The sequence below is a fragment of the Dama dama genome, chromosome 4, assembly GCF_033118175.1.
Source record: "Dama dama isolate Ldn47 chromosome 4, ASM3311817v1, whole genome shotgun sequence".
Taxonomy (NCBI): Eukaryota; Metazoa; Chordata; class Mammalia; order Artiodactyla; family Cervidae; genus Dama; species Dama dama.
In genome coordinates, this window is record NC_083684.1 from 50,344,583 (window position 1) to 50,367,896 (window position 23,314).

At 41.4% G+C, this 23,314-nt stretch overlaps 1 pseudogene; it reads right to left on the bottom strand.

Moving 5' to 3' along the window:
• Positions 1-9,337: 9,337 nt before the first annotated feature.
• Positions 9,338-10,120, bottom strand: LOC133055063 (histo-blood group ABO system transferase 1-like; annotated as a pseudogene).
• Positions 10,121-23,314: the final 13,194 nt, after the last annotated feature.

Here is a 23,314-nt window from a genome sequence, read left to right on the forward strand (position 1 = left end):
TGATGGAATAGTACAAGAGGGCAAAGGGCAAAGCCCAGCTGCCCAGTCCCAGCGGAGTGTTTTAGCTCTTCAAGGCAGCCCTTTGCAAGTGTTTGGTACCACAAGCGCCCTGTGGTCTGGAGGACTATTCAGGACTGTGAACTCTCAGAGCCTGCACAACTGTCACCCCCAGAGGTGCAGGTACCTCCACACCGAGGCTCAGCAACCAGTCCCTGCGAGTCCCCCGGCCCTTTCCCCAGGGTCACTGCTGAGCAGAGCCTGCCAAAGCCAGAGGCCAAAGTGCCAGAGCAACCTGAATCCCGCCAGGGTCAGGGCTGGCTTGCAGGAAGGAGTCAGGGTAAAAGAGGTGGGGGTTGGGGGACCAGGGTTCAGCTCTGTTCCAGTCATTGCCCAAAAGGCCTGGGATACCTGCAAGAGAATGGGTGCTAAAGTGAGGGGAAAGGATGAGCAGCTTCTGACCCCAGTCTCTTCCTTTCAGGTGGCCACCACCCACCACAGTTTACTCCACACCTTCCACTTTTCATGCTAGTAGCTCAGGGCTACCATACGTGCCTCCTTGGGGGAATCTCTCTATCACTGTTCCAAGTCCAGGAGCAGGCATGCCTTCTCTGGAAAGGAGCAAGGCCCCAGCATCCCGAGCTGGGGAGTTTTCTGAGGTGGGGCACCCAGACCTGACCTGACCAGATAGACGCTGCACCCTGCAACATAACTTTCCATGCAGGCAGATTCTCCTCAATTCTTTTTGTATACTTTACAAATTGCAAACAGAATTTAACCCTTAGAACCTTCTTCAGCTCACACGCATGTTAGTGGAGAAGCCAGGATTTGAACTCAGTCTGATTCCAGAGCTCATGTGTTATCCGCCTGACTGTGGTGGTGCCTCTTCATGTAGGCATTGTAGGTGACCATTTTTATAGTCCTTAAGGGACTCAGCACCGTGGCACACCTCTGATGAGCACATGCAGTGCATAGTAGGAGGTCTGAATTGGTTCAACTCAAGGTACCCACAGGCCACATTGAGCTCGGGTACCTTCAGAATCTTCTGGGAGTGCCAGAGAGAAGGACAGAGAGCAGAAATTGTCAAAATCACCCCTCAGGCATCTCTTTGCTAAGTGAGCCATGCAGCAAACTCAGCAGCTGTGAGCTGTGGGTGCAGGACAGGAGATTTATCGCAGGATTCACGTTGGGTGAAAAGTCTTCCAACTCAAGGACACAGTATCTCTTGTAATAATCCTATAGATTCACTTTAAGGATCATGATCAGAAGTGATAACTTACCAATATTAATTCTTCCACTCTACCAGACTGGTACATATTTTCTTTAGGTTTAGGACTTTTAAATTTTCTTTCAGAATGCTTTGTAGTAGTGGTTGACAAATTATAGCCCATGAGCCATGTTCTGTCCACAGCCTGTTTTTGTGGATGTAAAATGTGGATGTGGATGTATAATGCCAGTGAGCTGAGAATAGTATTAACAGTTATTAAATTAAAAAAAAAAAAAGAAAAACAGAAGATACAACAAGATGTAACCTGTAAAGCCTGTAATATTTACTATCTGGCCCTTTACAGAAAAATTTGCCAGCAACTCTTTTGTAGTTTCAGTGTATAGGTATTATGCAATGTTGGTTAATTTATTCCTAAATACTTTATAAGGTATCATAAATTTTATCTTTTAAATTTTAATTTTCAGTCATTCATTGGTGGAAAATACAATTGATTTTTGTGTATTTACCTTGTATGTGGAAACCTTACTAAATTTTTTCTTTACTTCTAGTAGATTCTTTGCAGAGTCCTTAGGACTTTGTATTTACAGAATCATGTTGTCAATGAATAAAGATAGTTCTATTTCCTCCTCTTTACTTTGTATGCCTTTATTTTTCTTACTGTCTTTATTTGCTACAGCCTAAAATATTGAGAAAAGAGACATCATTTTCTTGGTCTTAGAGGAAAGTGTTCAGTATGCTATTAAATGAAGTTTGTTATATTAATAGAGGCATTTTATCACTTAAAAGAAATTTCCTCCAATTCCTATTTTGTCAAAAGATTTTCTGAAGAGGCCCTTACATTTTGTCAGTTACCTTCCCACAGTTTTAAGATAATCACATGAGTTTCCTTCTTTATTTTCTTAATGTGATGAATTGCTTTGATTGGTTTTTGAGTGTTAAACCAACCTTGCACACCTGGGACAAATCCCACTGGTACCCCTAGATCAACCTTTGCTCTCTGGTTGGATTCGATTTCCTAAAATTTTGTTAAAGATTTTTAATATCTATGTTCATGAGGGATATTAAACTGTGAATTTCTTTACTGTTGGGCTTTGGTATTAGTGTCATATTTGCCTTGTAGAATGAGTCAGAAAATGTTTACTGCTACACTCTGAGAGTTTATATAACACTGGTAAAGTATCATCCTTACATGTTTGATAAAATTCATCTGGATCTGCAATTTTCATCAACAAAAGGAGTTTATAGTCACTTGTTACCCTTTTAATTATCTGTCAAAACTATAGTGAAGTTCCCTTCTTTATTCCTCATACTGGCCATTTGATTTTTTCCCTTTTTATTTCTTGATCCAACTTGCTGGAGTTTTATCAATTTTATTAATATTTTTAAAAATCCACTTTGTTAATTTTCTCTAAGGTATACTTTCTATTGCTACTCCTTTATTATTTATTTCTACTTTGGATTTAATTTGTTCTCCTTTTCTCTAATCTTAGAATTGAAAATTAAATCCTTGCTTTTAAAGCTCACTTCCTTTTTCATATGAGCAGTTAAATCAGCAACATTCCATTAAGTACTGCCTGGGCCGCATCCCACAAGTTTTAATTTGGTGTACTTAAATTAAAAATGTTTTCCTGATATTGTCTGGAGTTCTTTCTCTCTTGTCATTGACCAAATAAATTGAGGCTCACAAAATTGAACTCTAAGCTTTAGTCTCAGTTCAGTTCAGTTGTTCAGTTGTGTCCGACTCTTTGCAACCCCATGGACTGCAGCACGCCAGGTTTCCTTGTCCATTACCAACTCCCGGAGCTTGCTCAAACTCTTTTCCATCAGGTTGGTGATGTCATCCAAATATCTCATCCTCTGTCATCCCCTTCCCCTCCTGCCTTCAATCTTTCCCAGCATCAGGGTCTTTTCAAATGAGTCAGTTCTTCGAATCAGATGGCCAAAGTATTGGAGTTTCAGCTTCAGCATTCAGTCCTTCCAATGAACATTCAGGACTGATTTCCTTTAGGATTGACTGGCTTGATCTCCTAGCAGTCCAAGGGACTCTCAAGAGTCCTCTCCAACACCACAGTTCAAAAGCATCAATTCTTCTGCGCTCAACTTTCTTTATGGTTCAACTCTCATATCCATACATTACTACTGGAAAAACCATAGCTTTGACTAGGTGGACCTTTGTTGGCAAAGTAGTGTCTCTGCTTTTTAATATGCTGTCTAGGTTGGTCATAGCTTTCCTTCCAAGGAGCAAGCATCTTTTAATTTCATGGCTGCAGTCACCATCTCCAGTGATTTTGGAGTCCCAAAATATAAAGTCTGTCACTGTTTCCATTGCTTCCCCATCTTCTTGCCATGAAGTGATGGGACTGGATGCCATGATCTTAGTTTTTTGACTGTTGAGTTTTAAGCCAGTTTTTTCACTCTCCTCTTTCACCTTTGTCAAAAGGTGCTTTAGTTGTTCTTCACTTTCTGCATAAGGGTGGTGTTATCTGCATATATGAGGTTATTGATATTTTCCGCAGCAATCTTGATTCCAGCTTGTGCTTCATCCAGTCCAGCATTTCTCTTGATGTACTAAAGCTCAACATTCAGAAAATTAAGATCATGGCATCCAGTCCCACCACTTCATGGCAAGTAGATGGAAGCAGTGGAAACAGGGGCTGGCTTTATTTTAGGGGACTCCAAAATCACTGCAGATGGCGATTGCAGCCCTGAAATTAAAAGACTCTTACTCCTTGGAAGCAAAGTTATGACCAACCTAGACAGCATATTAAAAAACAGAGACATTACTTTGCCAACAAAGGTCCGTCTAGTCAAGGCTATGGTTTTTCCAGTGGTCATGTATGGATATGAGAGTTGGACTGTGAAGAAAGCTGAGCGCCGAAAAATTGATGCTTTTGAAGTGTGGTGTTGGAGAAGACTCTTGAGAGTCCCTTGGACTGCAAGGAGATCCAACCAGTCCATCCGAAGGCAGATCAGTCCTATGTGTTCATTGGAAGGACTGATCCTGAAGCTGAAACTCCAATATTTTGGCCACCTGATTCGAAGAGTGGACTCGTGTGAAAAGACCCTTATGCTGGGAAAGACAGAGGGCAGGAGGAGAAGGGGACGACAGAGGATGAGATGGTTGGATGGCATCACCAACTCAGTGGACATGAGTTTGAGTAAACTTCGGGAGTTGATGATGGACAGGGAGGCCCGGCGTGCTGTGCATGGGGTTACAAAGAGTCGAACACAACTGAGAGACTGAACTGAACTGAACTCTGCACATAAGTTAAATAAGCAGGATGACAATATACAGCCTTGAAGTACTGCTTTCTCAATTTGGAACCAGTCTGCTGTTTCACGTCCAGTTCTAATTGTTGCTTCTTGACCTGCATGCTTTAGTCTATGTATATTCAAAAAGAAACATATTAGTTCCCAGCTAATAGGAGGACACTTTATCAGACTGACACTGTGGTATTGTGCGTCTATTTGATTCTGCAGCTTTGGAGAACATCTAAGTAAGGTCACTAAAGATTTCTGTTATCATTTGCATACTACATTTCCTGGAAATTTGGGTGTGTACCTTTAAGAGAAATGAGAGCCCCTCCAGGTCTCAGTTTCTGACAATCATTTCCAGCACCCCACCTTTCCCCTGGCGCTTGCCCAGTAGCCTGTGGTGGGCGTGTCTCCCCAGGTCCGCGGCCTGCTGCGAACTACATTACCCAGACGCCCGGGCACTGCGGGGCTGTGACGCGGGACCAATGAAGGCCTTAGAGAGACGGCTTTCCATGCGCATGAAATACATCTGGAGGGGATTTCCAGCGTTTTCTTATCTGCGGTGATCTTCATTTTGGTTGATTGATCTTCATTTGGTTTTGGTTGATCTTCATTCTGTTCGCCTGATATGATTCTTGAGTATATGGTTAGTGGTCAGTTCAGTCGCTCAGTCGTGTCCAACTCTTTGCAACCCCATGAACCACAGCATTCCAGGCCTCCCTGTCCATCATCAACTTCTGGAGTCCACCCAAACTCATGTCCATTGAGTCGGTGATGCCATCCAACCATCTCATCTTCTGTCGTCCCCTTCTCCTCCTACCCTCAATCTTTCCTAACATCAGAGTCTTTTCAAATGAGTCAGTTCTTCGCCTCAGGTGGCCAAAGTACTGGAGTTTCACCTTCCACATCAGTCCTTCCAGTGAACACCCAGGACTGATCTCCCTTAGGATGGACTGGTTGGATCTCCTTGCAGTCCAAGGGACTCTCAAGAGTCTTCTCCAACACCACAGTTCAAAAGCATCAATTCTTCTGCACTCAACTTTCTTTATAGTCCAACTCTCATATTCATACATGACTACTGGAAAAACCATAGCCTTGACTAGACAGGCCTTTGTCGGCAATGTAATGTCTGCTTTTTAATATGCTGTCTCAGTTCAGTTCAGTCGCTCAGTCGTGTCCGACTCTTTGTGACCCCATGAATTGCAGCATGCCAGGCCTCCCTGTCCATCACAAACTCCCAGAGTTTACTCAAGCACATGTCCATCAAGCCAGTGATGCCATCCAGCCATCTCATCCTCTGTCATCCCCTTCTCCTCCTGCCCCCAATCCCTCCCAGCATCAGGGTCTTTTCCAATGAGTCAACTCCTCACGTGAGGTGGCCCAAGTATTGGAGTTTCACCTTTAGCATCAGTCCTTCCAATGAGCACCCAGGACTGATCTGCCTTAGCATGGACTGGTTGGATCTCCTTGCAGTCCAAGGGACTCTCAAGAGTCTTCTCCAACACCACAGTTCAAAAGCATCAATTCTTTGGCACTCAGCTTTCTTCACAGTCTAACTCTCACATCCATACATGACCACTGGAAAGATTATAGCCTTGACTAGATGGACTTTTGTTGGCAAAGTAATGTCTCTGCTTTTTAATATGCTGTCTAGGTTGGTGATAACTTTCCTTCCAAGGGGTAAGCGTCTTTTAACTTCATGGCTGCAATCACCATCTGCAGTGATTTTGGAGTCCCCAAAAATAAAGTCAGCCCCTGTTTCCACTGTTTCCCCATCTGTTTGCCATGAAGTGATGGGACCAGATGCCATGATCTTAGTTTTCTGAATGTTGAGCTTTAAGCCAACTTTTCACTCTCCTCTTTCACTTTCAGCAAGAGACTCTTTTCTTTTTCACTTTCTGCCATAAGGGTGGTGTCATCTGCATATCTGAGGTTATTGATATTTCTCCCAGCAATCTTGATCCCAGCTTGTGCTTCCTCCAGCCCAGCATTCCTCATGATGTAGTCTGCATATAAGTTAAATAAGCAGGGTGACAATATACAGCCTTGATGTACTCCTTTTCCTATTTGGAACCAGTCTGTTTTTCCATGTCCAGTTCTAACTTTTGCTTCCTGACCTGCATACAGGTTTCTCAAGAGGCAGGTCAAGTGGCCTGGTATTCCCATTTCTTGAAGAATTTTCCACAGTTTATTGTGATCCACACAGTCAAAGGCTTTGGCATAGTCAATAAAGCAGAAATAGATGTTTTTCTGGAACTCTCTTGCTTTTTTGATGATCCAGCATATGTTGACAATTTGATCTCTAGTTCCTCTGCCTTTTCTAAAACCAGCTTGAATATCTAGAAGTTCACGGTTCATGCATTGCTGAAGCCTGGTTTGGAGAATTTTAAGCATTACTTTACTAGAGTGTGAGATGAGTGCAATTGTGTGGTAGTTTGAGCATTCTTTGTGGGCCCAAGATAAGGTGAACTGGAGGCATGAAAGTGAATGTGTCCCTGCTCATGGAGGTGGTTGGTGAGAGGCTTGGTGAGAGTGCCTCTTGTGGTGGCTGCGTGGCTGAGGCAGGTGGGGATGAGGGTCTGGCTGAGCACCCAGGCCTGGTGACCTGCCCCTCCCCGCTCAGCTCTGCCAATGGGCTTGGCTGGTGGTGGTTTCCCTGATGGAAATCGCATAAACTGCATTCTCCAAATCTTCACCCATGGGAACTGCCACCTCTGAATCCTAAAGACCCGAGTGGGTGGTGCCTGCCCCTTCACTTTCAAGTCAGACTGTTTCTGCAGGACTTGATACATAGTGGGGGTTGGGGGTCCCGGGGGCGAGGTATCCCCCATTTCAGATACTTGGATGTGATTGAAGTGAAATAATGTTACAGGCAGAGGGACCATGGTGTGCAAAGGCTTGGAAGTGCATTTGAGTGGAATATTTGGGAAACCTGGGGCCAGTCTCCTACCTAGTCTCTTGTCTACAGGAAATAGATTTGGAGTGGCTGGCAGGTTGAGCAGTTAGGGCTTTCTCTGAATGGGATGGTAGACATAGAGGCTTTTGAACCTAGAGCTAGGGCTTTAAAAGGTTCCCAGAGGTGGGAGGGAAGTCCAAAAGGGAAAGGATATGTGTATACATGTAGCTGATTCACTCCGTTGTGCAGCAGAAACTAACACAACATTGTAATGCAATTATACACTAATTAAAAAAAAAAAAAAAAAAAAGTCTTCCCTGGTGGCTTAGATGGTGAAGAGTCTGCCTGCAATACAGGAGGCCTGGTTCGATCCCTGGGTCAAGATGGGTCAAGGAAATGGCAGCCCTCCCCAGTATTCTTGCCTGGAGAAGCCCATGAACAGAGAAGCCTGGCAGGCTACAGTCCATGGGGTTACAAAGAGTTGAGCACCATTGAGCAACTTCACTTTCTTCTCTTTCTCTAAAAAAGAAAAGAAAATGCAACAAAGTATACAGCAAAAATCAGCTCTCATTATAAAAGAAATTAAAACATTTTAGGGGAACCCCATTAAAAAAATAAAAGGTTCCCAAAGGCAGCTTAGGGTAGAGTGGACATGGGGGTGGTAATGAAAATGAAAGTGGGAGATCTTGAGAAAAAGTTGCTAGCCTGTATCCAAGAGTAACCATGAGGTCTAGACCAGAGCAGTAGCCAGAGAGGGGTGTCTGGAGCCCTATACAAAGGTCACAGGATAAAAATCTCTGGAACTGACCAAGCCCCATAGCAACCGTTGCCATGAGCCTCTGGATCTAAACCAGCCAGTTCCCTGACCCTATACTAGGTAAAATGCCTACCCTATTACCTACCTTATAGCATCCTAATCAATCACCTAATGCCACCATTCCAATAGGAATTTTCTCTGTCTTGAGGCTATAAAAATTGGCTGCTAGCCTGCAAAAGGGTTCGGCTCACCTTTGAGCTGGCCCACTTTTCTATGTCTCCCACTCGAATAAATTTTATTCTCCTCTCATTCTGCCTCACATCTGGAAATTCTTTTCCAACTCCTGCACAGACCACAAGACTCCTGTCTAGACACAAACAAGAGTCTTTGTGTCTAGGAGCATTTTTACTTGTCCTGGAAAAAAATCTCATCTCTGATCACTGAAACATCAGGGCAAGCTAAGACTCCCTGCTCCCCCACCACAGCCTCCGACCTCGGCCTCCTCCATCCTGAAGGGTGCCAGGAGCACATAGAAGCTAAAGGTGGTGCCAACTCAGGAAGTGTGCTTGAGTTCTGGAATCAGGCCAGTCTAAGGTATGTGTTTGGTGTATGAAGAGTTGGGGAGAGAGGACAGGCCTGTCTGAATTTGCAGGAGATGGTGAGAGGCATTAGCAGTTTCTCTCAAAAAAAAAAAAAAAAAAAAGGGAAAAGGAAGTAGCTGCTGCTGCTAAGTCGCTTCAGTCGTGTCAGACTCTGTGCAACCCCATAGATGGCAGCCCACCGGGCTCCCCCATCCCTGGGATTCTCCAGGCAAGAACACTGGAGTGGGTTGCCATTTCCTTCTCCAATGCATGAAAGTGAAAAGTGAAAGTGAAGTGACTCAGTCGTGCCCGCCTCTTAGCGATCCCACGGAGTGCAGCCCACCAGGCTCCTTCATCCATGGGATTTTCCAGGCAAGAGTACTGGAGTGGGGTGCCATTGCCTTCTCTGAAAGGAAGTAGAGTTACACTCTTTCTTATAAAACTGGTTTTAATTTAATGTCTGGAGGAAGACGACTGCCTGGCCATCACCTCTCTCTGAGTCCTTTCTGGAAGCTTCCTTTGGTAATCCTGATTTTGTGGCAATTAGTTGACAGTTTTAAATCTAATCCTCTTTATGTTGTAAGGCAAGCCTGGACTTGCTCATCCCAGACACCCTTTGATTTCTATTCAGCCCACATGTACTCAGGGGAGAGGATCTTGGTGGGTTTGTGGTATAAAGCAGGTATTTGTTCAGGTGGCTTTCATCATTTCATGTGGCCTCGAAGAGATTGGCCTGATCGATCACCATCATCTCATGGCAGGCCTTGGTGAGTTTGTAAACCTCTGGCACGGACCCCCCAAATAAGGCCCCTGTGTAATAAAAGTCTCCCTCATCTTCAGGAATATGGGCCTGTGACTGAGGCTGGCATTCATGGGGGAAGTTTTCTCGACTAAGCTCATAGAAGTAAGAATGCAGGGTGCCAAACAAGGAGGAGAGGATCTCCATGCCCACGTGATCACTAAACTTCATGTCCACATTTGCACATACAAGGTAATTCACCTCCTCATAGAAGCGCTGCTCAGTAAAATTTCTGATCACCTCCATGCAGTGCATGGAGATCTCCTGCCAGTTGTCACAGCTCTGGACCTTGAGGATGACAATCTGCCGTCCTTTCTGAAGGGGAATGCGAGGAAAGTAGTCTGGCCAGTCGGTGAAGATATAGTAGTTCACCCTATGTCCCACCATGAAGTACTTCTCTGCCATCTTCAGGAACAGCTTCAGGTGGAAAATGTATTTTTTTTACAACAAACACAGTTAATCCAATGGTGATATTCTGAAGCTGGAACTGTTCATTCAGGATGTCAGTGTTGAAAGTCCTGTCTCAGACGATGGGAGCCAGCCAGGGGGTCACAGGAAGGACATCTTTCCTAGGGGGTGTTAGTACATCTGGCTGGAGATTCAACATGCTTGATAATCTTACACCTTGTTCACCATGGGTTTTTCTAAGAACCTTGCTTCCCCAGGTTAGGATGCTTTCCAACTTCTGGCTTCTTGGATTCAGGTAACAATAGCCAAAGAAGGCCAAGGCAAGAGGTATTAAAAGAAGAAAGTTCATTCAATGAAGTAAGTAACATATTGGGTTCTTTAACAATGTCTTGACAAGCCAGGCCATACCTCCACTTCAGACTGTTAAAACCAGGATCACCTAGATGCTGCTAAGAACCTGCCCCTTCTCACTCTTCCACTCACAGCAGTCTCTCTTGGGCACAGGAAGGCAGGATGCATGGACCACAAGGTGCTTATGTTGCCTGGTCCTCTTGAGATTCTACCTGCCAGGGGACCCTGGGAGTTGGATGTTTAGGACCACCAAGCTGAGTAAGACTTCTGGACTGGCAGAATCTTGATAAATTCAAGTTTGATATAAGATCATGTCAAAGTAACCAGGTGGTAGGATTCGGTCAACTGTCTACTAGAACTTCCAGGCCAGCTTGTAGGAGAGAAGGCAGGGCTCCTGAAACAGGCTCAGGAGACTAGCCAAAGGGCAGCCACTGACCAGGTCAAGAACAGAGATTGTGATGAAGCAGGACAGGGCAGCAGCCACCAGAGGACCTGACCAGGACCTCAGAGGGCTTGTGTTCTGGCCTTCTCTTGATACTTACTGACTGTGAGAAATTTACATAAGCACTAATTTCCTGAAAAGTCAATAAAGTTGAGAACAGACTATGTTCAAGGTCACATGCATACAGTCTATTGTGGGCCATCATTCAGGAGGCCTCATTTGGTCATTGTAGTGGAACAGATAAAAGATATTTAGATCAAGGATTGTTTTCCTATATTACTCTTTGTTGTTCTGCCGGTAAGTTGTGTCTGACTCTTTGCAACCACATGGACTGAAGCACACCAGGCTTCCCTGTCCTTCACTATCTCTCGGAATTTGCCCAAACTCATGTCTGTTGAGTTGGTGATGCCATCCAACCATCTCATCCTCTGTCACCCCCTTTTCCTCCTGCTTTCAATCTTTCTCAGCATCAGGGTCTTTTCCAATGAGTCAGCTCTTCATATCAGGTGGCCAAAGTACTGGAGCTTCAGCTTCAGCATCAGTCCTTCCAATGAATATTCAGGACTGATTTCCTTTAGGATTGACTGGCTTGATATCCTTGCAGTCCAAGGGACTCTCAAGAGTCTTCTTCAGCACCACAGTTAGAAAGCATCAATTCTTTGGCACTCAGCCTTCTTTATAGTCCAGTTCTCACATTCATACATGACTACTGGAAAAACCAGAGCTTTGACTACATAGACCTTTGTCAGCAAAGTGATGTCTTTGCTTTTTAATATGCTGTCTAGGTTTGTCATGGCTTTTCCTTTTTTTCCAAGGAGCAAGTGTCTTTTAATTTAATGGCTACAGGCACTGTCCACAGTGATTTTGGAGGGTAAGAAAACAAAATCTGTCACCATTTCCACTTTTTCCCCTTCTATTTGCCATGAAATGATGGGACCAGATGCCATGATCTTAGTTTTTTGAATGCTGAGTCTTAAGACAGCTTTTTAACTCTGCACTTTCACCCTCATATAGAGGCTCTTTAAGTTCCTCTTCACTTTCTGCCATTAGAGTGGTATCATCTACATATCTGAGGTTGATGCTTCTCCCAGCAATCTTGATTCCAAATTGTGATTCATCCAGCTTGGCGTTTTGCATGATGTACTCTGCATATAAGTTAAATAAGCAGGGTGACAATATACAGCCTTGATTTACTCTAATAATCACTCTAATAATCATTTAAAATTACACTGAACATTCACGATGGAGATCCTAGGTCTTGCATTGCAGTTAGGATTATGCTGCTGAAGTTTGTGTACATTATATTGCTGACTCCTTACAGTGATCCTGGGAGGTGGATGCTACATTATCCTCGTGGTCCCGATGGAAAGACAAGCTCAGAGAGGTGGGTGACTAGCCTATGACCACATGACCAGCTGCTAAGTGCAGAAGCCAGCTAAGTAGCCAGACTCCAGGATTGGGTTCTTGGCTACTCTGTGTTCTGACCCTCGGCTTCATTTGTGTATTCTTTGCAGTTTCCTTTTTCTGGGCTCTTTTCTCCGTCAAGTGCCTTTGGGTCTCTCCCATATGCTTCCAATAGCAGTTGAGGCAGAGTCCCTAAGATGGTATGGGAACCTGATCCAGTGCCGTTTTTGACTCTAGGCTTATCGTGTTGCCAACACACATACTTCGCTCTGCAGTCCTAGGCTGTTCCAAGCATATGTCTCCTCTGAAACATACTCCTGCCAGCCTGCTATGAGACTAACAGTGGGTGTGAAAGTCCCATGGTGGGTAGGGATCACCTGCTGTCTGCACCCTGAAGCTGCCTGGTGCTCTTGGGCTATTCTGTGATACCTTGTTTCTGCCTTCCCATAGAAGTAGGCGGCTGGAGCCATGGTTTCTGAAACCTTCTCAGAGTTGTTCTTAGCATTCTAGGAGGAAAAGATGAGTGAATTTTAATAAGTGTCTTTTAAGGGACTGACACATTGCCTTTGTGGTCCAGACTGTGACATTTGCCCAGCTGTGCGTAAGAATGTTAGCATAATCTTGAGTGCCATGCCTAGTCATAATGCTGATGTAGTGGCAGACCTGTAGACAACACTGTGATGTTACGAATGCCAGAAAACTGAACAACGGCTTTGATGAGGAAATGACACTCTCTAGTGTCTCTATGTCTGTCTAGTTATGATGCTCTCCAGTCATAGGGAGCATGGGCTTCATGTGCTTGTGGGTCTAGCCCTATGTCTGTGGCTTTGGTGACTGTCTTGGAAATATGCTTATGGCAGTAGAAGAGGGAATCCATGAGTTTGTTCATCATAGCACTTCCCTGGGAATCCTGGAGGTTAAAGAACATTACAGAATGAAGAGGTAGAGAGGATGGGGCAGTCACCAATGGTATAGAACCAGGGAGAGAGACACAGTGTAGCTTTTGACCACTTGAGTAGGTCCTGACTGTTAGCAGATCTGCCAGGGCACTAGCCTGAGACCCTCCAGGCTTTCCTGACTCCATGGCCCCACTGGCCCATGTGTCAGGCCCTGGGCTGTAGCCTCCCTGACTCCAGCCTGCTCAACACAAGTACCTGGATCTTGTTCAAGCCATTACCACTGACCACTTTCATTGTTCAAACACCTGCTTCTTTACCCTACTACCCTTTTTCATGGCTGAATAACACCCCATTTTGTGTGTGTGTGTATGTGTGTGTGTGTGTGTGTGACATCTTCTTTATCCATTCATACAGTAATGAGCAGTTTAGGCTGTTTTCATTTGTGGCTACTGTGAATAATGCTGCAACATGAGTAGAGGTTGCTCTTTGAGATCCTATTTTTATTTCCTTTGGATATATACCCAGAAGTAGGGCCTGTTGAAAATGTCCATGAACATCTCTGTTGTATACCAAATGGTCCTTGGTCCAAAATATCCATGCTTAAAAAAGTTCCTGGGTTCAAATAGCCTGTAATATTTACTCATACTTTTGGTTTACAGGATTAATGCATTAAAAGTTCTATCATGTGTTATTGGTCCAATAATTGTGTTATGGCTGCATTGCCAACCATAATGCTTTTTGCCTTGGTAGCCTAGTTGGTAATGGCACAGGGGAGTAGCTTGAGGGGTTGGGGCTTGAATCTTGCAGAAGAGCAGGATTTATATTAGCTCTACATATCAAGGAAGGGTCCTAAAGGAAGGGTCCTAAAGTAAGAGAAATGCACAAAGGATGACGCCTCAAGGATGGGATCAACTAATAGAAATGTGAAGTATGTTAATCTGTCACTGAAAATTTGGTTCATGTGACTGGGGCATTCAGTAAGGGTGGAGTTTGAAAAGAAGAGCTTGGTCAAGCCGCTGTGTTAAACAAGCAGTGAACACATTGATGTAAACACGTTGCTGAGCTTCTGTCTTAGTCAAGAGGAATGAGAAGAGGTGTGGCTGTACTACCATCTAGTGGTTGGGTGCAATATCTGCCATGAGGGAGATTGTTGTTCAGTTGTTAAGTCCAATGACAATAAACAGCCTTATCGTACTCCTTTCCCAATTTTGAACCAGTTGCCCCAGGTCTGGTTCTAACTGTTGCTTCTTAACCTGCATGCAGGTTTCTCAGGAGACAGGTAAGGTGCTATGTATTCCCATCTCTAAGAATTTTCCAGAGTTTGTTGTGATCCACACAGTCAAAGACTTTAGCCTACTTGGTAATACAGAAGTAGATGTTTTTCTGGAACTCTCTTGCTTTTTCTATGATCCAGCAGATATTGGCAATTTGATCTGTGGTTCCTCTGCCTTTTCTAAACCCAGTTTCTGCATCTGGAAGTTCTTGGTTCACATACTGCCGAAGCCTAGCCTGAAGGATTTTGAGCATAATGTTGCTAGCACGTGAAATGAGTGCAATTGTTTGTTAGTTTATGCATTCTTTGGTATTTCCTCTCTTTGGGATTGGAATGAAAACTGACCTTTTCCCATCCTGTGGCCACTGCTGAGTTTTCCAAATTTGCTGCCATATTGAGTGCAGCACAATAACAGCATCGTCTTTTAGGGATACTGGGCATCTAACCCTTTACAAATATCCCATCACCCAGAGTTAACAGGGATGCTTTCCTTGAATTGATAGACTAAAGAGGTATGATCTGGTAAACTACAAGAAGCATCTGCTGCTATTTGGAGCTGTTTTAATGAATGTGACTCCAATACTTACCTGCCAACATAGGCAGTATACTCTTTGACATAAGTCTTAGCAACATTTTTTTCTCAGATCTGTTTCCTCAGGCAAGGGAAACAAAAGCAAAAATAAACAAAGGGGACCTAATTAAATTAAAAGCTTTTGTACAGTGAAGGAAACAAAATTGGTGAGAACGTCAATTGGTACAGCCACTATGGAAAACAGTATGGATGTTCCTTTAAAAATAAAAACAGAACTATCATATGATCCAGCAATTCCACTCTTGAGTATATTCTAAGAAAATAAAAACAGCTATTCAAAATGATACATGCACCCCAACGGTCATAACATTATTTACAACAGCCAAGATATGGACAACCAGGCCCATCAGCAGATGAATAGATAAGAAAGACATACCAATCACACATGACTGAATATCACTCAGCTATAAGGAAGAATAAAATTTTGTCATTTGGAACATCATAGATGTACCTGAAGAGTATTATACTTAGTGACGTAAGTTAGAGAAAGCCAAACACTGTTTTTGCTAATATGTGGAATATAAAAAATAAAACAAATGAATATAACAAAACAGAAGTGACTTTATAGATTGAGAGAACAAAATAGCGGTTACTGATCTGGAGAGGTTTGTGGGGAGGGGCAAGATAGGGGAAGGGAAATTAAGAGGTACACACTACTAGGTATAAAATATATAGGATAGAATCAAGTTATGTTACAGCGCAAGAAATATAACCAGTATTTCATAACTTTAAATGAAGCATGATCTATAAAAGTATTGAATCACTCTTTTGTATACCTGAAATTAATATAACTTTGTAAATGAATTACACTTCAATAAATAAATAAATAAAGCTGGCATTATAATCTAGTATTTTAATAATACTGGCTTTTGTATTTGTCTATTCATCATTATAGAGGAACCTTATATTTTTATGTCTTCTAGGTAGTCTTACCTGCTTATGTTTCAGCTTTAAGGACCCCCTTTAGCATTACTCATCCAGCAGATCTAGTGGTAATGAACTTTTTCAGTTTCTCTTTATTTTGGAATGTGTTTATTTCTCATTTTTGAAGGACAGTCTTGCTGGATAGTTTTCTCCTGAGATATTCTCTTGTAATTTTATTAATGATCCCTTGTACAAGAAAATTTTCTTTTGTCTTGCTGCTTTCAAAATTCTGTGTCTTTTACCAACTTAATTATAATGTGTGATTGATTATAATATGCAACAATTGATTATAATGACAGTGTGATTCTCTTTGGGTTTATCCTACTTGGAATATGTTGAGCTTTTTGAATTTGTTCATTAGGACTTCCATCACATTTGGTAAGATTTTAGTCATTATTTCTTCAAATGGGCCCTCTGTCCTTTTCTCGTTTCCTCCTAAGACTTCCATAATGTGTACATGATTCCACTTGACAGTCGCATAAGTCCTTAAGGCTCTGTTCACTTAAATTTTTTCTTTTAATTTCTTCTTAAAATTTTTTTAAATTTCTTTTTATAACTCAGACTTATTCATTCCAAATTATCTATCTTCACGTTTGCTGACTCTTTATTTCCTTAGAAAGGAGTCTACTATTAAACCATTTGTGAGTTTTTTCAATGCCTTTATTTTTTAACTCAAGATTTTGTTTGGGTCTTTTTTTATGCTTTCTTGGTATTCCAACTGTGTGTATATATCATTTAAAAATATATACTTTAGTTTTTTGTGTCTTTCTTTAGCTCTTTTGTTTATTTTTTTAAAAAGGTTGTTATAAAGTCTTTTTTATAGTTAGTCTGATGCCTGTGTTTCTTTAGGGACTGTTTATGGAGATTTAAATTGCTCCTTTGAATGAGCTGTGTTTCCTCATTTTTTTATATATGCCTTGTGATGTTTTGTTGAAAAATGTTAATTTGTAAAAATAGTCACCTCTCTTTGTGTTGGCAGTTTGTCAGGTATTGGGTAAGACCTCCAATCAGCCTGGTATAAAAATTTAAGGTTTTCTCAGACCTTTTCAAAGCCTGCACCCTCTCTGGGCCTGGCTGCATGCTTTTTGTCTGATTGCTCCATACACATAGCTGCATCTCAATGTCTTAATTTCCCTGAGATTCTGACTCCTGTTTCTTCTTGGGTTCTTATCTATTCTACTGTATCCATCAATTAATAATCTCTTGCCCTAAGTGTTTGCAGGTCTGTGGTCCCTGTGGTTTTCACAAGCCATGTCCACTAATTCCCTATGCTTCCTCTAGCCTTAGGTATTAGCTATGCCATTTTTGACTGTATGAGGTCTGAGTTAGGTGACCCAGAAAATAGTCTGTCAGGCAATTCCCAGATAGGTTCGAATGTTGCTTATTTGATCCACTCTACTCTCTGTGAATCACAGAAGGGAACTGGGAACTGACCATCACTTCCTCAAAGTGCATCATGATGTGCTGGGAGGAGATGGTGTAAGAGTCAGAAGCAGATGGCACAAAACTTCCTACCCCGACCAGGAATTGAACTCTGTGCCCCCTGCAGTGGGAGCACAGAGTCCTAACCATTGAGCCACCAGGGAATTCCCAGAGAGTGACTTCTTCTTGATAGGGCATTCACTTTAGGGCACTAGATCTTTGATTAATATCCAGAAGTCCAAGCAAATTACTTTACCCAATCCCTAATGGTTGATTTGGGCTTCCCGGTGCCTCAGTAGTAAAGAATCCTCCTGCCAATGCAGGAGACCCAGGAGATGCAGGTTCAATCCCTGGGTTAGGAAGGTGTCCTGGAGGAGGAAATAGTAACCCACTCCAGCATTCTTGCCTGGAGAATTCCATGGATAGAGGAGCCTGGTGGGCTACAACACATGGGATTGCAAAGAGTCAGACACAACTGAGTGACTAACAGCTTCACTATGACTGCATTGCTATTTCTCTCTTCAGTTCCATCTGTTGTCTCATGTTGGAGACCTCTTATATTAGATACATACATATTTATATTTGCTATATCTTCCTAGTAAGTTGACTTTCTAATCATTATGTTATTTTTTGTCTCCGCTGCCTGTTACTCTTTCAGTTGTTTCCCCATCTATTTGCCATGAAGCAATGGAATTGGATGCCATGATCTTAGTTTTCTTTCTGAATGTTGAGTTTTAAGCCCACTTTTTCACTGTCCTCTTTCAACTTCATCAAAAGACTCTTTGGTTCTTCTTCACTTTCTGCCATAAGGGTGGTGTCATCTGCATGTCTGACGTTATTGATATTTCTCCTGGCAAGCTTGATTCCATGTTGTGCTTCATCCAGTCCAGCATTTTGCATGATGTACTCTGCATGTAACTTGAATAAGCAGGATGACAATATACAGCCTTGATGTACTCCTTTCCTGATTTGGAATCACTCTGTTGTTCCATGTCCAGTTCTAGCTGTTGCTTCCTGACATGCATACAGAATTCTCAGGAGGCAGGCAAGGTGGTCTGGTATTCCCATCTCTTTAAGAATGTTACAGTTTGTTGTGATCCACACAGTTAAAGGCTTTGGCATAGTCAATAAAGCAGAAGTAGATGTTTTTCTGGCCCTCTCTTGCTTTTTCTATGATCCAGAGGATGTTGGCAATTTGATCTCTGGTTCCTCTGCCTTTTCTAAATCCAGCTTGAACATCTGGAAGTTCATGGTTCACGTTCAGTTGAAGCCTGGCTTGAGAATTTTGAGCATTAATTTGCTAGCGTGTGAGATGAGTGCAATGGTGTGGTAGTTTGAACAATCTCTGGCATTGCCTTTCTTTGGGATTGGAATGAAAACTGACCTTTTCCAGTCCTGTGGCCACTGCTAAGTTTTCCAAATTTGCTGGCATATCGAGTGCAGCACTTCCACAGCATCATCTTTTAGGATTTGAAATATCTCAACTGGAATTCCATCGCCTCCACTAGCTTTGTTCGTAGTAATGCTTCCTAGGGCCCACTTGACTTCACATTCCAGGATGTCTGACTCTAGGTGAGTGATCACACCATCATAGTTATCTGGGTCGTAAAGATCATTTCTGTATAGTTTTTCTGAGTTTTCTTGCCACCTCTTCTTAATATCTTCTGCTTCTGTTAGGTCCATACCATTTCTTTCCTTTGTTGTACCCATCTTTGCATGAAATGTTCACTTGATATCTCTAATTTTCTTGATGAGATCTCTAGTCTTTCCCATTCTATTGTTTTCCTCTATTTCCTTGCATTGATCCCTGAGGAAGGCTTTCTTATCTCTCCTTGCTATTCTTTGAAATTCTGCATGCAAATGGGTATATCTTTCCTTTTCTCCTTTGCCTTTAACTTCTCTTTTTTTCACAGCTATTTGTAAGGCCTCCTCAGACAACCATTTTGCCTTTTTGCATTTCTTTTTCTTGGGAATGGTCTTGATCACTGCCTCCTATACAATCTCACGAACCTCCATCCATAGTTCTTCAGACACTCTGTCTATCAGATCTAATCCCTAGAATTTATTTGTCGCTTCCACTGTATAATTATAAGGGATTTGATTTAGGTCATATCTGAATGGTCTAGTGGTTTTCCCTACTTTCTTCAATTTAAGTCTGAATTTGGCAACAAGGAGTTGATCTGAGCCACAGTCAGCTCCCAGTCTTGCTTTTGCTGACTGTATAAAGCTTCTCTATCTTTGGCTACAAAAAATATAATCAATCTGATTTCGGTATTGACTATCTGGTGATGTCCATGTGTAGAGTCTTCTCTTGTGTTGTTGGAAAAGGGTGTTTGCTATGACCAGAGCATTCTCTTGGAAAAACTCTATTAACCTTTGCCCTGCTTCATTCTGTACTCCAAGGCCAAATTTGCCTGTTACTCCAAGTATCTCTTGACTCCCTACTTTTGCATTCCAGTCCCCTATAATGAAAAGGACATCTTTTTGGCTGTTAGTTCTAGAAGGTCTTGTAGGTCTTCATAGAACCGTTCAACTTCAGCTTCTTCAGCATTACTGCTCAGGGCAGTATCACAGTATATATACAGTATATAATGTGATATAATATACAGTATACAGTGATACACAGTATGTACTGTGATATCACAGTATCACAGGCTTGGATCACATAATGAATGGTTTGCCTTGGAAACGAACAGAGATCATTCTGTCGTTTTTGAGATCGCACCCAAGTACTACATTTTGGACTCTTTTGTTGACTATGAGGGCTACTCCATTTCTTCTAAGGGATTCTTGCCCATGGTAGTAGATACTATGGTCATCTGAGTTAAATTCATCCGTTCCAGTCCATTTATTTCAGGGATTCCTAAAATGTTGATGTTCCCTCTTGCCATCTCCTGCTTGACTAGTTCCAATTTACCTTGATTCATGGACCTAACATTCCAGGTTCCTATGCAATATTGTCCTTTACAGCTTCAGACTTTACTTCCATCACCAATCACATCCACAACTGGTTGTTGTTTTTGCTTTGGCTCTGTCTCTTCATTCTTTCTGGAGTTATTTCTCCACTGTTCTCCTTGTTGTTATTACTTAAAACCTATTTTGTGTTGTGTAGTGTGGCCACCCTGCTCTCTATTGGTTACATGGAATATATTTTTCCATTATTTCACTTTCAGTTTGTATGTTTCCTTAGATCTAAAGAGAGTCTTGTAGGCAGCATATAGTTGGATTGTTTGTTTTATTTTTAAACTCATTCAGCCAACCTATATCTTCTGATTGGAGAGTTAGATCCATTTACACTTAGTTACTCATAGAGAATTTAATATTTCCATTTTGTTAAATCTCCATCCATTTTTTCCCTGTGTTCTTCTCTTACTGTCTTCTTTTGTATTTCATTGATTTTTTTTTTTTTTTGTAGTAACATGCTTTCATTCCTTCCTTGTTTCCTTTCAAGTATCTTCTGTAGATAACTCTCTTTTTCGCTACCATAGGGATAAGATGAAGCATTTTAAAGTTATAACAATCTATTTTGAACTGATAACAATCTCAGTTGAACAGAAAAACTTCACTCCTTTGCTTCTCCACCCCCATTTTAGGTTATTGCTGTCACAATTATATATTTTTATAGTGTATATTTATTAATATAGGTTTATAGTTTTTATGCTTTTGTCCCTTAAATTCTGTACCAAAATTAAAAGTTGTTTACACATCATTAAAATACTAAAAGCCTATATTTGTCTGATTTTTTCTTTATCAGAAGGCTTTATGTTTCCATATGGTTTTCTATTGCTGTGTCATCACCTTTCTTTTCAATTTAAAGACATCCCCTTTACTTTTCTTTAGTTCAGGTCCAGTGTGATTAACTCCCTCAGCTTTAGTTTATCAGTGACACCTAAGTCTCTCCTTCAGTTTTGAAGGACAGTTTTTCTGGATATAACTTTTGTATTTGGCAGTTTTTTTCTCATTCAGCACTTTGAATATATCACCCCACTTCCTTCTCATCTGAAAGATTTTTGCTGAGAATTTCACCGATAATCTTTTTTTAATTGATTTATTTATTTTAATTGGAAGCTAATTTCTTTAAAATATTGTGGTGGTTTTTGCTATGTATCAACATGAATTATTCATGGGTGTACATGTGTCCCCCCCATCCTGAACTCCCCCTTCCCATCCCATCCCTCTGGGTTGTCCCAGTGCACTGGCTTTGAGTGCCCTGTTTCACGCATCAAACTTGCCCTGGTCATCTATTTCACATATGGTAATATATATATTTCAATGCTATTCTCTCAAATCATCCCACCCTCACCTTCTCCCACAGAGTCCAAAAGTCTGTTCTTTACATCTGTGTCTCTTTTGCTGTCCTGCATGTAGGGTCATCGTTACCATCTTTCTAAATTCCATATATATGCATTAATATACTGTATTGGTGTTTCTCTTTCTGACTTACTTCACTCTGTATAATAGGTTCCAGTTTCATCCACATCATTAGAACGGACTCAAATGCATTCTTTTTTATAGCTGAGTAATAGTCCATTGTGTATATGTACCACAGATTTCTTATCCATTTGTCTGCCGATGGACATCTAAGTTGCTTCCATGTTCTAGCTATTGTAAACAGTGCTGCAGTGAACACTGGGGTACACGTGTCTCTTTCAATTCTGGTTTCCTTGGTGTGTGCACCCAGCAGTGGGATTGCTGGGTCATATGGTGGTTCTATTTCCAGTTTTTTAAGGACTCTCCACACTGTTCTCCATAGTGACTGTACTAGTTTGCATTCCCACCAAAAGTGTAAGAGGGTTCCCTTTTCTCCACACCCTCTCCAGCATTTATTGTTTATAGACTTTTTGACAGCAGCCATTCTGACCAGTGTAAGATGGTACCACATTGTGGTTTTGATTTGTATTTCTATGATAATGAGTGATATTGAGCATCTTTTCATGTGTTTGTTATCCATCTGTATGTCTTCTTTGGAAAAATGTCTGTTCAGTTCTTTGGCCCACTTTTTGATTGGGTTGTTTATTTTTCTGGTATTTAGCTGCATGAGCTGCTTGTAATTTTGGAGATTAACTCCTTATCAATTGTTTCATTTGCTATTATTTTCTCCCATTCTGAAACCAGCTTTTTCACCTTGCTTATAGTTTCCTTCATTGTGCAAAACCTTTTAAGTTTAATTAGGTTCCATTGTTTATTTTTGTTTTTATTTCCATTATTCTTACAGGTGGCTCATAGAGGATCTTGCTGTTATTTATGTCATAGTGTGTTCTGACTATGTTTTCCTCTAAGATTTTATATTTTCTGGTCTTACATTTAGATCTTTAATCCATTTTGAGTTTATTTTTGTGTATGCTGTTAGAAAGTGTTCTAGTTTCATTCTTTTATAGGTGATTGACCAGTTTTCCCAGCACCACTTGTTACAGATATTGTCTTTTCTCCATTGTACATTTTTGCCTCCTTTGTCAAAGATAAGGTGTCCATAGGTGCATGAATTTATCTCTGGGCTTTCTATTTTGTTCCATTGATCTACATTTCTGTCTTTGTGCCAGTACCATAGTATAGTATGGTCCGAAGTCAGGAAGATTGATTCCTCTAGTTCCATTCTTCTTTCTCAAGATTGCTTTGGCTATTCGAGGTTTTTTGTATTTCCATACAAATTGTGAAATTATTTGTTCTAGTTCTGTGAAAAACACTATTGGTAGCTTTGATAGGGATTGCGCTGAATCTATAGATTGCTTTGTATAGTATACTTAATTTCACTATGCTGATTCTTCCAATCCACAAACATGGTATATTTCTCCATCTATTTGTGTCATCTTTGATTTCTTTCATCATCCACTGATAATCTTATGGGAGCTCCTATGAACATGACAAGTCACTTTTTTTCATACTACTTTGAAGATTCTCTCTTTGTCTATGATTTTTGACAGCTTTGTTATAATGTATGTTGGTGCATATATTTTGGGATTAATACTACTTAGAATTTGTTGAGCTCCTTGAATTTATATGTCTATGTTCTTCCCTAGATTTGGAAAGTTTTCAGCCAATTTCTTCAGATAGCCTCTCTGCCGCTTTATTTCTCTCTTCTTCTAGGA